Here is a 12951-nt window from a genome sequence, read left to right as displayed (position 1 = left end):
GATAAAATCCTGAACCTACACTTCTCTTCAATTAGAAGAGATCACACTATCTATAACTGAATTTTCTTAATGTGCCAAGTTTGACCCTTCTTAGATCCCAGATACATGTATTGTTGGTTAGGGGTCTAGTCTCTACAATCACACGGTGAATGGTAGGGAGGAGGAAGAATGTGAAATTCCCTCTGTCCTTATTCCTCTCAATCACTCCCTGCCTTGCCATCCTCTGATTATAGTCATTAAGAGTCTAGCTCAATGAGCTTCCAAAATTTAAGCTTTAGTTGTTGGAATACTCCTGTAGAAACTCAGAAGTGTTTCTCATTCTTTCAATCATTCCCAATACATTTCTTCAACCAATTTAATCCACTGGCTTTAAGCACTTCACTTCTTCCCAACCTGATGAACTAGGTTATTTGCACCATGTTAATACCTTTGGTTGGTTGGTTGGTTGGTTTGTTGACAGATTCAGTAAGGTGTTTATGAATTGTTTATGCCTATTTTATGCCTTTGCTTGATTGATTTTGTAATTCAAAAAGAAATTCTTATATGAAAAAGGTGCAAGTATGATCTATGTTACTTATATTTTAGGAACTCTGTGCTTACAAAAAAATGGGAAGAGCTAAAAATGACAAAATAAATAAATAAAGGTGCACAGGGGACTAAATGTGAGATAATTTTGAGTACTTGTACCTCAAAATAATAGCAAGATGGAGAGGTACAAAATGATCACCTACGGGATTCATTGAGGAGTATTCTTATCAACTTAAGAAAATAGAGGTTGATGAATATATCATTAGAGGCATTGGTCTTACCTCCTTGAAAAGCATAAAATATTTTCATTGGCAACCTCATTTGAGCTGGTGTGGATAGTTTGGGAATAAACAGATTAGCTATTTTTATATCCCTGTGAGCAGACTGAGAGGAACAGGTTTCTGCTCACATATGCAAGCCTTTCCCACACTCTTCCCTAGTACATTCTTAGCCCTATTGCTCCCTGGTTCTTTCCAAAAGCTCACAACTGTATCTTTATATGGATTTAGCATAAATATGTGATCCAATTCACAACATTCTGAACCAAACAATTTATTACCATTTTATTTAAAGAGATCAACAACAGCCATTCGTTTCAGCCCCAATTGACTTAAGGGAATCTGAGATCATCTCAAAGAGTTTGTCAAAGAGCATGCCCCATACTCCCCATTGAAAAACATTAATAAAAGTCCCAAATGTCACCACTATGTCAGCTTATCACAATGACCACGGAAGGTCCCTGATGATCAGCTAAGGGTAAAAAAAAAATCACAGGTAATATTATTAAAAAAAAATAATCTAGACTCTACATTTGAGAGAATATCAGTAACTAATGCCCCATATGCTTGCTTTCTCATCTTTATAAAATCTTTGTAACAATAATTTGATCTATTAATCTTTGATGAAAATGTAAGTGAAAGGCTAGAATTTCTATATACTAACAGATTGAGGACATCCTTGAAGAAGGTATGCAAAAGGAAGAGGCAAGCTTCCCCAGCTCTTCACATTGTACAATTAATCAAAAAGTACATGTTTCCACTGTGCTCATTTTTTTAAATGATCCTGTAGATCAAAGTGTAACCTTAGAGGCTCCCCTCCAATAAAGTGTCTCCCACACATATGTTGAAATCAGAAAATTCCTTGAAAGATGAAGTAATAGAACTTTGTTCTATCATGATCTGATATTTAATATTAAGTGCAGTATAAAACAAGGAAACAAATGCTAATGAAAGATGGTTTCCATTATCATAGAGGATATCTAGTATAGAGTCCAAATTGTGGATAAATTCTCCTTGGATGGTGGTTGCCTCAAATCCCTCTGAATGACAAGGATATTGTGACTAGTATTTTAAGATGCAAAAGATTGTGTAGGTCCCTAATATCCATGTTTATTTAATATGGAGCAGCCTAAGTATTCATAAAGGAAGAAAAAAAGTGGATGAAGAATACTTGTGGTCCAGAATGATAAAAAATGGAATGGAGAGTCCAAGGAATGGATACACACACACACACACACACACACACACACACACACACACACACACGAATACATGCATGTATATGAGTGTTTGCACATGCCCACACATATATGTATATGCATTTCCATATATATGTATACATATATACACATGTTTCACCTTTATGCTTAATTATATTTATATATTGGTGTGCATGCATATACACACAATACATGTGTGTGTTTGCATATATGTGTCTATATACATGCATGCATGCATACATATTAGTTCTAGTAATGGACTGGCATATATGTGTATGTATATTTTATGTATGTGTGTGTATATATGCAATGTGTTGATGTTATGTGTATACACAATACACATGTATATACATGTATATGTGTATGATGGCATATTAAATATACACATATATATGCATATATATAATCTATGTGTGCATGCACACACACATATATATGCTTTCATATGTATATATAATAGCTTTATGAAAGTTATGATGAACATAGAATTATATAGGAGGAAAAGATGTTGAATTACATTTGAGAAGTTGCAAAGCACTTTCAATAATGATGAAGAAAAAGTTTATCTTCAGAAGAACAAGAACAAGAAGGAAGTAGAAGAGGAAGGGGAGGAGGAAGGAAAGGGGGAGGGAGAGGAGGAAAAAGAGGAAGAGGAGAAAAGGAAGAAGGAGAGGTGAAAAAGGAGGAGGAGGAGAGGAAGGAGAACAGGAGAAGTAGTAAAACATGATGATGATGATTTATAGGTCACTGTGAGGTTTGCAAAGTTCCTTATGTATTGTCTCATTTGAGCTTCATATCTGCCCTATGAAGTAGGTAATATTTTTGGGACTAATACTATATATTAAGAATTTACAGATGAGAAAACTGAGGCTGAAAGGTGTCCAGTGTTTTCCCTAAGATCACATACCTAGTAAGTAAGGCAGGATTTTAACTTAAGATTTTATTAGTCTAAGTCCAGTAAACTAATCACTGTGACACTACAACAGTCTCCAAAGAATCATATTATGGCCCTCAGAGTAATAGAAAGACATATGGTGGATTTAAATGTTGTGGACCATTCTGTAATGACCAAACATAAATTGTGCACAATTGTGCAAAATATGTCATTATAGAGAAAAGAGGAAATATATTCTCAAGTCAGAATCAGAACATCGGTGTTCAAATTACAATTCTAGTTGTTGTTTGCTGTGTGACCTTGAGTAAGTAATTCAATTGTTCTAATCCTTAGTTACTTTAGCTGTAAAAGGAGAAGTAGTATATAACCTCTGAGAGATTTTCCAGCTCTAAGTAGCTGTATGTTTGAAAAAATATGTGGGATAGGTTTGCTCTGAAAGCATGGGATAACAGATGGACAGCCTCTACACTGAATTGGTATTTGGCTCTGAATAGAGAAGAACTTCCATGGAGAATTTATTGGAGGACATAAGGAAGAATTTTTCAGGGTGAGAGCATATGAATGGTTTGCAAGCTGGTCCTCTGGAGGGAGAAACATCAATGTGATCACAAATCCATTGAAGTATCTTATTTATGGGAAAATCTATAATTGAAAAATGTTCCTTTGGTCCATAGAAGGCATAGAAAAAGCTCCAACACTATAGTAGCTAGGTTGAAGATGATTAAATGACCTTGTGGCAGCAGGAATACCAAATGAAGCTATTTAATGTTCTCATTAAAACATTAATATCATTTTATGACCTAAAATGATATTTTACCTCATCCTCAAATATGTATTTCCTGAGGGCATATATTACTGATGGTGGGGAGGGATAGTGAATTAGTAGAGAAGCCCAAACATTTGACAAATTATTGAAAATAGCTTTGATGCTAATTTCAGAAGACTCAAGAAAATCAAACTTTTATTCAGATGTAACTGTCAAAAAGGCTCTGTGCTAGATGATGGGGATACACAGGTTTTAAAAAATGACCCAGTCCCCTCCAAGGAACATACATTGCACTAGACAGTTTATGGCATGAAACAAGGAATGTAATCAAATAAGACAAAAGAAATATGCAGGAAAAATATTCTAGGAAAAAATGGGAAGAGGCAGTACACTTTCAAAAGGCATTAGAGAAGACATTATGGAGGAGTTGTCATCTGAGCTGAAGAGAAGGATTATTAAAGGCAGAGATGTAGAAGAAGTTCTTTTAAGACATTGAAGATGGTTTCTCACAATGCTCAGAGGTAGGAGTTAGAATAACAAATTTCAGAGAATAGTGACTAGGCCAATTTGACTGGAATACATGGAGTATGTGAACAGAATAATGTAAAATAAAACTGAAAAGAAAAATAAATTGGGTTAAGCAGAGTCAAATTACAAAGAAGCTTACTTTTCAGGCCAAGCATGAACTGGAAGGAAGCAAAAGAAAAACACAAACTTCCCATATATGCCAAAATATTCATGGTAGAACCTCTTGTTATAGCAAACAAAGAAACAAAAAATCCCTTAATTAAATTGGAAGTACATTCATTAAAGAATAGTTAAGCAAATTATAGTGTATGAAAGTAATAGAATATTTTTGATGTATAGAAATGATTAAACATAAGAAATTCATAGAACATGAAATTACTAATTTGAAATAATGCAAAATGAAGAAAGTACAACTAGGATTACAGGATAAGCAAAGATTAAAATAATATAAATAGTAATAATGCTAAGAAGCAAATGAATTCAGATTAAATTCATTGACAACTATTATTTCTAGAAGTATAATGAACTATTCCTACTATTCCTTATTCATTTCAGTAGAAAAAGGAAAGTGACATTTGAGGGCAGGACAGGGGGAATGATATAGATGCTGAATAAGTTATATATAAACAGCTATGATCATTACAGGTCATTTGACTTTTCTTCCTTGTAAAATGAAGCATTTTATAGATGTGAAAGAAGATATTAAGAAATTATTATGATATGAAATATTTTAAGTAATTTTAATATCTGGCTGAAAAGTTTGCATTTTATTCAATTTGAGATAGGGAATTATTGATTATTTTGACACAAATATGATTGGGCCAGTAGAGTAGGAAGATTTTTTTTGGTAACTATACGAAATATTGATTACAATGAGGTAAAACTGGGAACATAAACCAGCTTGGAGGCTATTGCAATAATACTAGTGAGAAGCAAACTAGGATTAATCCTATATAAGACTAATAGTTCATAGTGGTTAGAATGTTAAAATAAAAGTTAGGATAAAAGTAGGTTTGAATCCTGTCTCTAATATTCATTAGCTGTGTGACCTTGGGGGAGGGAATTGACTATTACTATTATTTTATGGTTAATGTTCTGTAAGTTATTGCATAGGTGGATAAAATATTTTCTGTAACTGAATAAAAGTATCAATCTGCAAACTCCTTTATTGAAAGCATCTTTGGGACAACTGCATCAGCAAAGAGGAAAAAGGGGGAGGAAGTAGAGGTGATCTGTGTCTCATGCTGTTTCCACATGATTTTCGTTCCTTCTGCTGGCTTTCAATGTGATTAAGCTTTTTATTCCACATAACTTGGGGATTGTGAGTATTTGGCATGGCAATATTTGTTTAAAATATTCTTTACTTTTTATAGATCAACGTTATGTCTGAGTGATTGTGGACAACAGTTCTATTTATAATAATGGTCAGTGTTCCCCTACAACTCATATATCCTCAAGGACACTTTGAATTAGAATTTATAGTATAAAGATTTGTTGTCTTTTAGTTTAATAAAGATAGCAATTTTCACATATATGATTCTAGCCACAAGTTTATGTCTTGCTAGATATATGGGAGATGCTAAATTTTTGCAAATTCCAATGATGTGTTGCACAGTTTTTATTTCAGACAAACTCAATGATATGAACGCATTTTTAGTCTTTCTTATTGCTGGTTGAATTGATATCTGCTTATTCTAAGAGTATTTCTGTCACTTTTACACCTGCTCATTATATGTTCTGAAAATGTATATCAATCTTTTTTTTCTCTTTTCTTTACAAGGGAATATTTATCTTTCTAGCTGTTTGGATGTGATGAATTCTAATATTGTACAGATTGTTTTCAGTATGTTTCCAGATATATTAAGATCCATTTTACAGCCCCCAAAATGTAGCTTGATGCTGGGATTGCCTTAGTGTTAATTATTTAAAATGGGTTCTTCCAATTGAGTTTTGATTTCAAACTGTTGGTAAGTCTTTTCTTATACAGAGCCACCATTTTTTATTTGATAGCTTAATACTTTGTGTAACTTGCTTTGAAGAAACCAAGATACTTGTGATACTTTCTTCCATTGGTTCAAGCTTGAAGCCGTTAATCTCTATCTCTCTTTGATGGTTTTTTTTTTCTTACACTAAATGAGTTTAAATCACAATTTGATATCAATGGAGAAATATTTCATTAGATAGTAAAACTGCTTAATTTATTTTTCAGTAGAGCCATATAATTTGATGCCACCCATGTACATTAAGTGATTAATAAGATCTTTTGGTCTAGCTCTATAACTTGTAAGCCATATTCATTTCTTTTTAGGAGAGACAAAAATAGATTTAATGTGAGGCAGAACAATAATAGGCTTTTGTCGTTCAAACATTTCAGTCATGTCTGATTCTTTGTAACCCCATTTGAGGTTTTCTTGGCAAAGATATTTAGTGGATCCCCAAAAGGTTTTCTATCAATTGTTCTTGGAATTATGTTAGTTGTGTGTTTTAAATAGAGACCAGGGGAAAATGATGAACCAGTAAAGTGGAAAAAGGGAACAGTGAAAAAGAAGAAATTCCCAGAAGAGAATAGTGAAATTGAAACTAAAAGAGGAAAGAGAGTCCAGGAAGAGGGGGTGGTCAATAATGTAGAAGATAACAAGAAGGCAAAAGAGAGTGGTTGAATGAAGACTCTTGTATTTAGCAACTAAAAGATCATTTGTGATGTGGAAAAAAGTATATATCATATATATATATATATATACATACATATATATACGTACATATATATGTATATGTGTATATATATATATATATATATTTATATCTCCACACTTAAGTGTGTTGTATGTACCTTATATGTATATATCTTTCAAATAAAAGAATTATAAATTTTGAAGGGATCTTAGATTCAACTAGTCCTATATTTACCCAAAACATGTATACCAAATGAAGCAATCTTGATGAAACAGCAATGGCTTGAACCCTTTCGGTAAGAAGTTTATTATTCAATGAAAAAGCTATTTCAGTTTTTTTAACGGGTCTAATTTTTACTACTGTCTTTCTTCGCTTGACCCCTAATCTTTCCTCCCTGTAAGTTTTAGTTTCTAGATCCTATTTTCTGGCATATTCATGTTCTGCAACATCCGCATCTTTTTTTTTTCCTACAGTAACTTCAAATGTTCTAAGCCAAAGGTTGACACCTTTGACTCATGAGACAACTAAGCATGGACTCCTATATGTAGCCATAACCAGACTAAAATATAATTGAGAATATTTAACAAAACAAATATAAATTCAATAAAACATAGATTACATTACATCTTAAAACTAAATGAATATCCTCCTCTCCGCCATGATCCTTATGTATACATTAGTGGTCACTGTGTGTATTTGAGTTTGTTGTGCTTAAAATCCCTTCATGATCCTGGTGGCTTTCTTTCTGATGAGATACAACTTGTCAACACCCTTCTTATAAAGTGGCACTAGGAACTGATCACTATATACAGATGTGGACTAACAAACCAAACAGAACTAAACTATTAGCTCCATTCTTCTGGTCACTATACATCAGGATTTTTCAAACTGACAGATCATAAATCTCTTTAGAATTGAAAGCTTCTTTATTGTAGCGACCACTTTGGTTTTGTCTTTGTGCTCCTAGCACTTAGAACAGTTCCTAGAACATATTAGGCGTTTGAATGTTTCATGTACCATGAATAAATTCTGGCTATCTGGGAACATTTTTATTAAAGAAATCAATATGGCATTTCTAGGGAGGGGGTCTAGGTATCCTTAGAAATGTGAGGCTTAATAGTGAAGAGGCCAACTGGAATGGAGTTCACCACACATATTAAGGAATGCTAGAACACAAGACTAAACATATATGTCAGATAATTATTGTAATCATCTGTGTGATGTTTTTGACCAATTCAAAAAAAAAAGTTGACCTTTTTTTCTCTCCTTTACTGCTAAACTTTCTTTATTAAAAAACACTTATTAATTTATTTATTTTTGGTTTTCAACATTCACTTTCACAAGATTTTGAGTTCCAGATTTTCCGCCCATCTCACCTCTCTCACCACCCCAAGATGGCATGCTTTCTGAATACCCCTTCCCTTATCTGCCCTCCCTTCTATCTCCCCTGCCCTTCTCTCATCCTCCCCCTTCTATTTTCCTGTAGGGCAGGATAGATTTCTATACCCCATTGCCTGTATTGCCAGTTACATGTGAAAACAATTTTTAACATTTGTTTTTAAAACTTTGGGGTCCAAATTTTCTCCCTTGCTCTCTCCCCATGCACCCTCATTGAGAAGGCAAGCAACTTAATACAGATTATACATGTGCAATCATGCAAAATTCTTCATAGTAGTCATGTTGTAAAAAAAAATTAACTGTATTTCCCTTCATCCTATACTGCCACCTGTTTATTCTATTCTCTCTTTTAACCTTATTCCTCCTCAGAAGTGTTTGCTTCTGATTACCTCCCTCCCCCAATCTGCCCTCCATTCTATCACCTTCACCTGCTCTCTTATCCTTTACCCTATTTTCCTGTAGGGTAAGATAAATGTCTATATACAATTGAGTGTGTATGTTATTCCCTCCTTAAGCCAAATCCAATGAGAATAAGATTCATTCATTCCCTCTCACCATCCCTCACTTCTCCTCCACTGTAAAAGCTTTTTCTTGTCTGTTTTATGTGAGATAATTTACCCCATTCTACCTCTCCCTTTCTTCCTCTCCCAGTATAATCTTCTATCACCTCTTAATTTTATTTTTAGATATCATCCCTTCATATTCAACTCACCCTGTGCCCTCTATCTATCAATCTATCTATGTGTCTGTGTGTGTGTGTGCATACACACAATAAAATTGCATGTGTACATATATATATATATATACACATGCAATTTTTTTCCCTCCAACTACCCTAATACTGACAAAGGTCTCATGAGTTACGAATATCATCTTTCGATGCAGGAATGTAAAGAGTTCTACTTTAATGAGTCCCTTATGAGTTCTCTTTCATGTTTACCTTTTCACTCTTCTCTTGAATCTTGTATTTGAAAGGCAAATTTTTTTTCAGCTCTGGTCTTTTCATCAAGAATGCTTGAAAGTCCTCTATTTCACTGAATATCCATTTTTTTCCCCTGAAGGATTATACTCAGTTTTTCTGGGTAGGTGATTCTTGGTTGTAATCCTTTCTCCTTTGTCCTCTGGAATATTGTGTTCCATGTCCTTTAATGTAGAAGCTGCTAAATCTTGTGTTATCCTGATTGTGTTTCCACAATACTTGAATTGTTTCTTTCTGACTGCTTGCAATATTTTCTCCTTCACCTTGTAACTCTGGAATTTGGCTACAATATTCCTAGTAGTTTTCCTTTGGGGATCTCTTTCAGGAGGTGATTGGTGGATTCTTTCAACTTCTATTCTGCCCTCTGATTCTAAAGTAACAGGGCAGTTTTCCTTGACAATTTCTTGAAAGATGATGTCTAGGCTCTTTTTTTGATCACGGCTTATAATTTTTAAATGCTCTCTCCTGGATCTATTTTCCAGGTCACTTGTTTTTCCAATGAGATATTTCTCATTGTTTTCTATTTTTTCATTCTTTTGGATTTGTTTTACACTGTCTTGATTTTTCATAAAGTCACTAGCTTCCAATTGCTTCCTTCTAACTTTTAGGTAAGTATTTTCTTCAGTAATCTTTTGGACTTCCTTTTCCATTTGGCCACTTTTGCTTTTGAAGGCATTCTTCTCCTTATTGGCTTTTTGGACTTCTTTTGCCATTTAGGTTAGGCTATTTTTTCAGGTGTTATTTTCTTCATTTGGGGGGGGTTTCCTTTAGCAAGCTGTTGACTTGTTTTTCAAAATTTTCTTGCATCACTCTCATTTCTCTTCACAGTGTTTTCTCTACTTCTCTTACTTGCTTCTCAAAATCCTTTTTGATCTCTTCCATGGCCTGCAACTGATTCATATTTTTCTTGGAGGCTTTGGATGTAGGAGCTTTGACTTTGTTGACTTCTTCTAACTGTATGCTTTGATCTTCTAAGTTGTCTTTTATGTTTGTGGATTGAGAAGTCTGGAAACTTCCACAGCTCCCTTTGATTCAATCCCCTGAGGACTGCTCCAGGTTTGCTGAGACCTGGTCTTTAACTGCTTAGCCCACATGGAACTGCACTCTTCTCCCAGCCCAGTGCAACAGACCTTTCCAGTCAACCATTCAGGTTGTCTTGGGCTGGAAATTTGTTTCACTCTGTCTTTTTGTGGGTTCTACTGTTCTAGAATTTTAGAGCTATTTTTATAGGTATTTGGAGAGGTTTTGGGGAGAGCTCAAGCAAGTTACTGCTTTTGCTCCACCATCTTGGCTTCATCCCCCAGCTTTCTAACAAAGTAGTTTGCGCTTAACTCTTCAACTTCCTGGGGAGTTGCTCTAACATTTCTCATTGTTTTTATCATTCTGATCTTTATTTGTCTTTCCATGTTCTAGTCTACCTGAAAATTTGATTTCCAAGGTCACTAGTGACCTTTTTTTAAAAATAAATCAATGGATCCCCCCATTCTCATCATCTTTGAATTCTTTGTAGCATGTGACACCAGTAGCCACTCCCATTTTATTTAATACTCAGCTTTGGAGTTGCTACATTTTTCTAGGTCTCTTTCTATCTCTCTGAAAATTCTTTGGTCTCATTAGGCCTCAACTTCTTCCTCAACCTATATGGTCAATATTCTATCCTGGCTATCTTCCTTTTTTTTCCCCCTCTCTACAATTCACCATTGACAAACTCATTCCCTCCAATGTTTCAACTGCCATCTGCATAGATTTTATTTATATTTATACCTTCAACTATAATACCTTCCAGAGCTCTAAACTTATATCTCCAATTATCCACCTGTCTGAATATTCTATTGGCTCCTTGAATTCCATGTGACCAAAATTTGCCTTAATTCTTTCTTCTCTCCAAAAACTGTGTTTCTTCTTGTCACTTCACTATTTCTGTCAGTGAAGTTACCATTTGCCGTATTTCCTAGTAATTTCCTAGTAATAGTAGCTTGATGTTATCTTTGACTGTACCATCTCTCACTTTTCAAATTAAATAAACAACCAATCATACCTCTACTGGAACTTTCCTAACTGCCCCCCATTCCTTTGTTAGCCTCAAGTAGAACCTAATAACCATTCAACTGTACTACTTCCATCCATTTGCCTATTGTTATACTTTCCAGTACTGTGGATATAGCTCATCCCCTGATATTAGCACCCAAGAGTTTCCTGGGCATTTCTGCATTTCTAGCAGCTCGTAGCTAAAGAATAACCTGTATATGCACTGAAATTGAACACTACTATAAGTTTTTTCTCCCTTACTTAGTATGTGAGTTCCTTTAAAGTAAGGACTAATTTTTTCTTTGCATTCTAACATGTTATATATTGTTAAATACTTTTCATATTCTTTTTCTCAGTTATTCTTCTATTCATTGATGCTATAATGTTCTCTGCAATGCTTTCTGCTACCATTCAAAAGCATCCTTCTTAACGTTTTCAGAATGACTTAATGCATAGACAGAAATACTTCTAGTATTCTCCTCTGTTCAAAAACTCCAGTGACACTTTATTTCTAAGCAATAAAACATAAACTCCTTTGCCTGACATTCAAGACCTCATACAATATAATAATACCCAACCTTTTCACCTTTGTCTCATACTTTTGGAGAGGCAGCATGGTACCTTGGAAAATGCACTGTATGAAGTCAAGGAATCTGGATTCAAACCCTGCTTCTCCCCACTTATCGCTTTTGTGATCTTAGGCAAATTACTTAGCCTTCTTTGCCCTCAGATTTCTAACTTACAAAATGAAGGTGTTGGGCTAGATATCTTCTGACATGCTTTCCAGCATCTATGTCTTCATTGAGAACATTTATTAAAAATTTTAATTTACAAGGCAAAGAACTGATCTGTGGCTTATTTTAGTGAATCCTTGTTATCCCTTCCACTATGTATTCTAAAATCTGACTCAACTGGGTTATTTCCTACCGCATATTTTTAAAAGTTTGACCGTACATGCCATCACAATGGAATTTTTAGGGTGAAAAACAAAAACAAAAACAGGCCATATCCTCCTTCCTGATATGACCAGGAATATTTAAATAAAACTTCCCTAAGACTCCTCAAATATTAAAATCATTGCCACCAATTAGAAAAAGTTGATTTCTATGCCATCCAGTTTGGCTAAGGAGTCTTCTCATTAAAACTAGCCAAACTATGTATGTGAGAAGCAACTGCTTATGTAGTGTGTTAAGTATAATTACTCAAAATTCTATCTGCAACCAAACTTCCCTATGTGTGTATGGATGCTAACACATATGCATGCATTCATGCACATGTGCACACACACACACACACACAGTATATTATTTGTAGAGAGAGGAGGAGGAAGTAAAGAAAGAAACTGTCAATTATGATTTTTTATCCAAAATACAAAGTACAAATGGTTTTTTTTAATTGAATGAAACTACTTCAATTGTGAAATTCATTCCTTTACTTTTTTGTTAAAATCATTTCACATACACTTAAAATATAACTGTAATACTTGCTTTATTTTGTTGCACGCTTATCAATTACTATATGCTAAAAATTCTGGAATTGTTGATGACAATATTTGCAAAAGATCTGTTATATCCTTCCTTGCACAGATGAGGAAGTGCAACATATGTACCTTAAATTCATTTTCTTATATGTAAGAATATTTATTGCATAAACTAGCA

This window comes from Phascolarctos cinereus, unplaced genomic scaffold, assembly GCF_003287225.1.
Source record: "Phascolarctos cinereus isolate Bilbo 61053 unplaced genomic scaffold, phaCin_HiC Scaffold_4;HRSCAF=312, whole genome shotgun sequence".
Taxonomy (NCBI): domain Eukaryota; kingdom Metazoa; phylum Chordata; class Mammalia; order Diprotodontia; family Phascolarctidae; genus Phascolarctos; species Phascolarctos cinereus.
Note: the sequence above shows the minus strand (reverse complement) of the source record.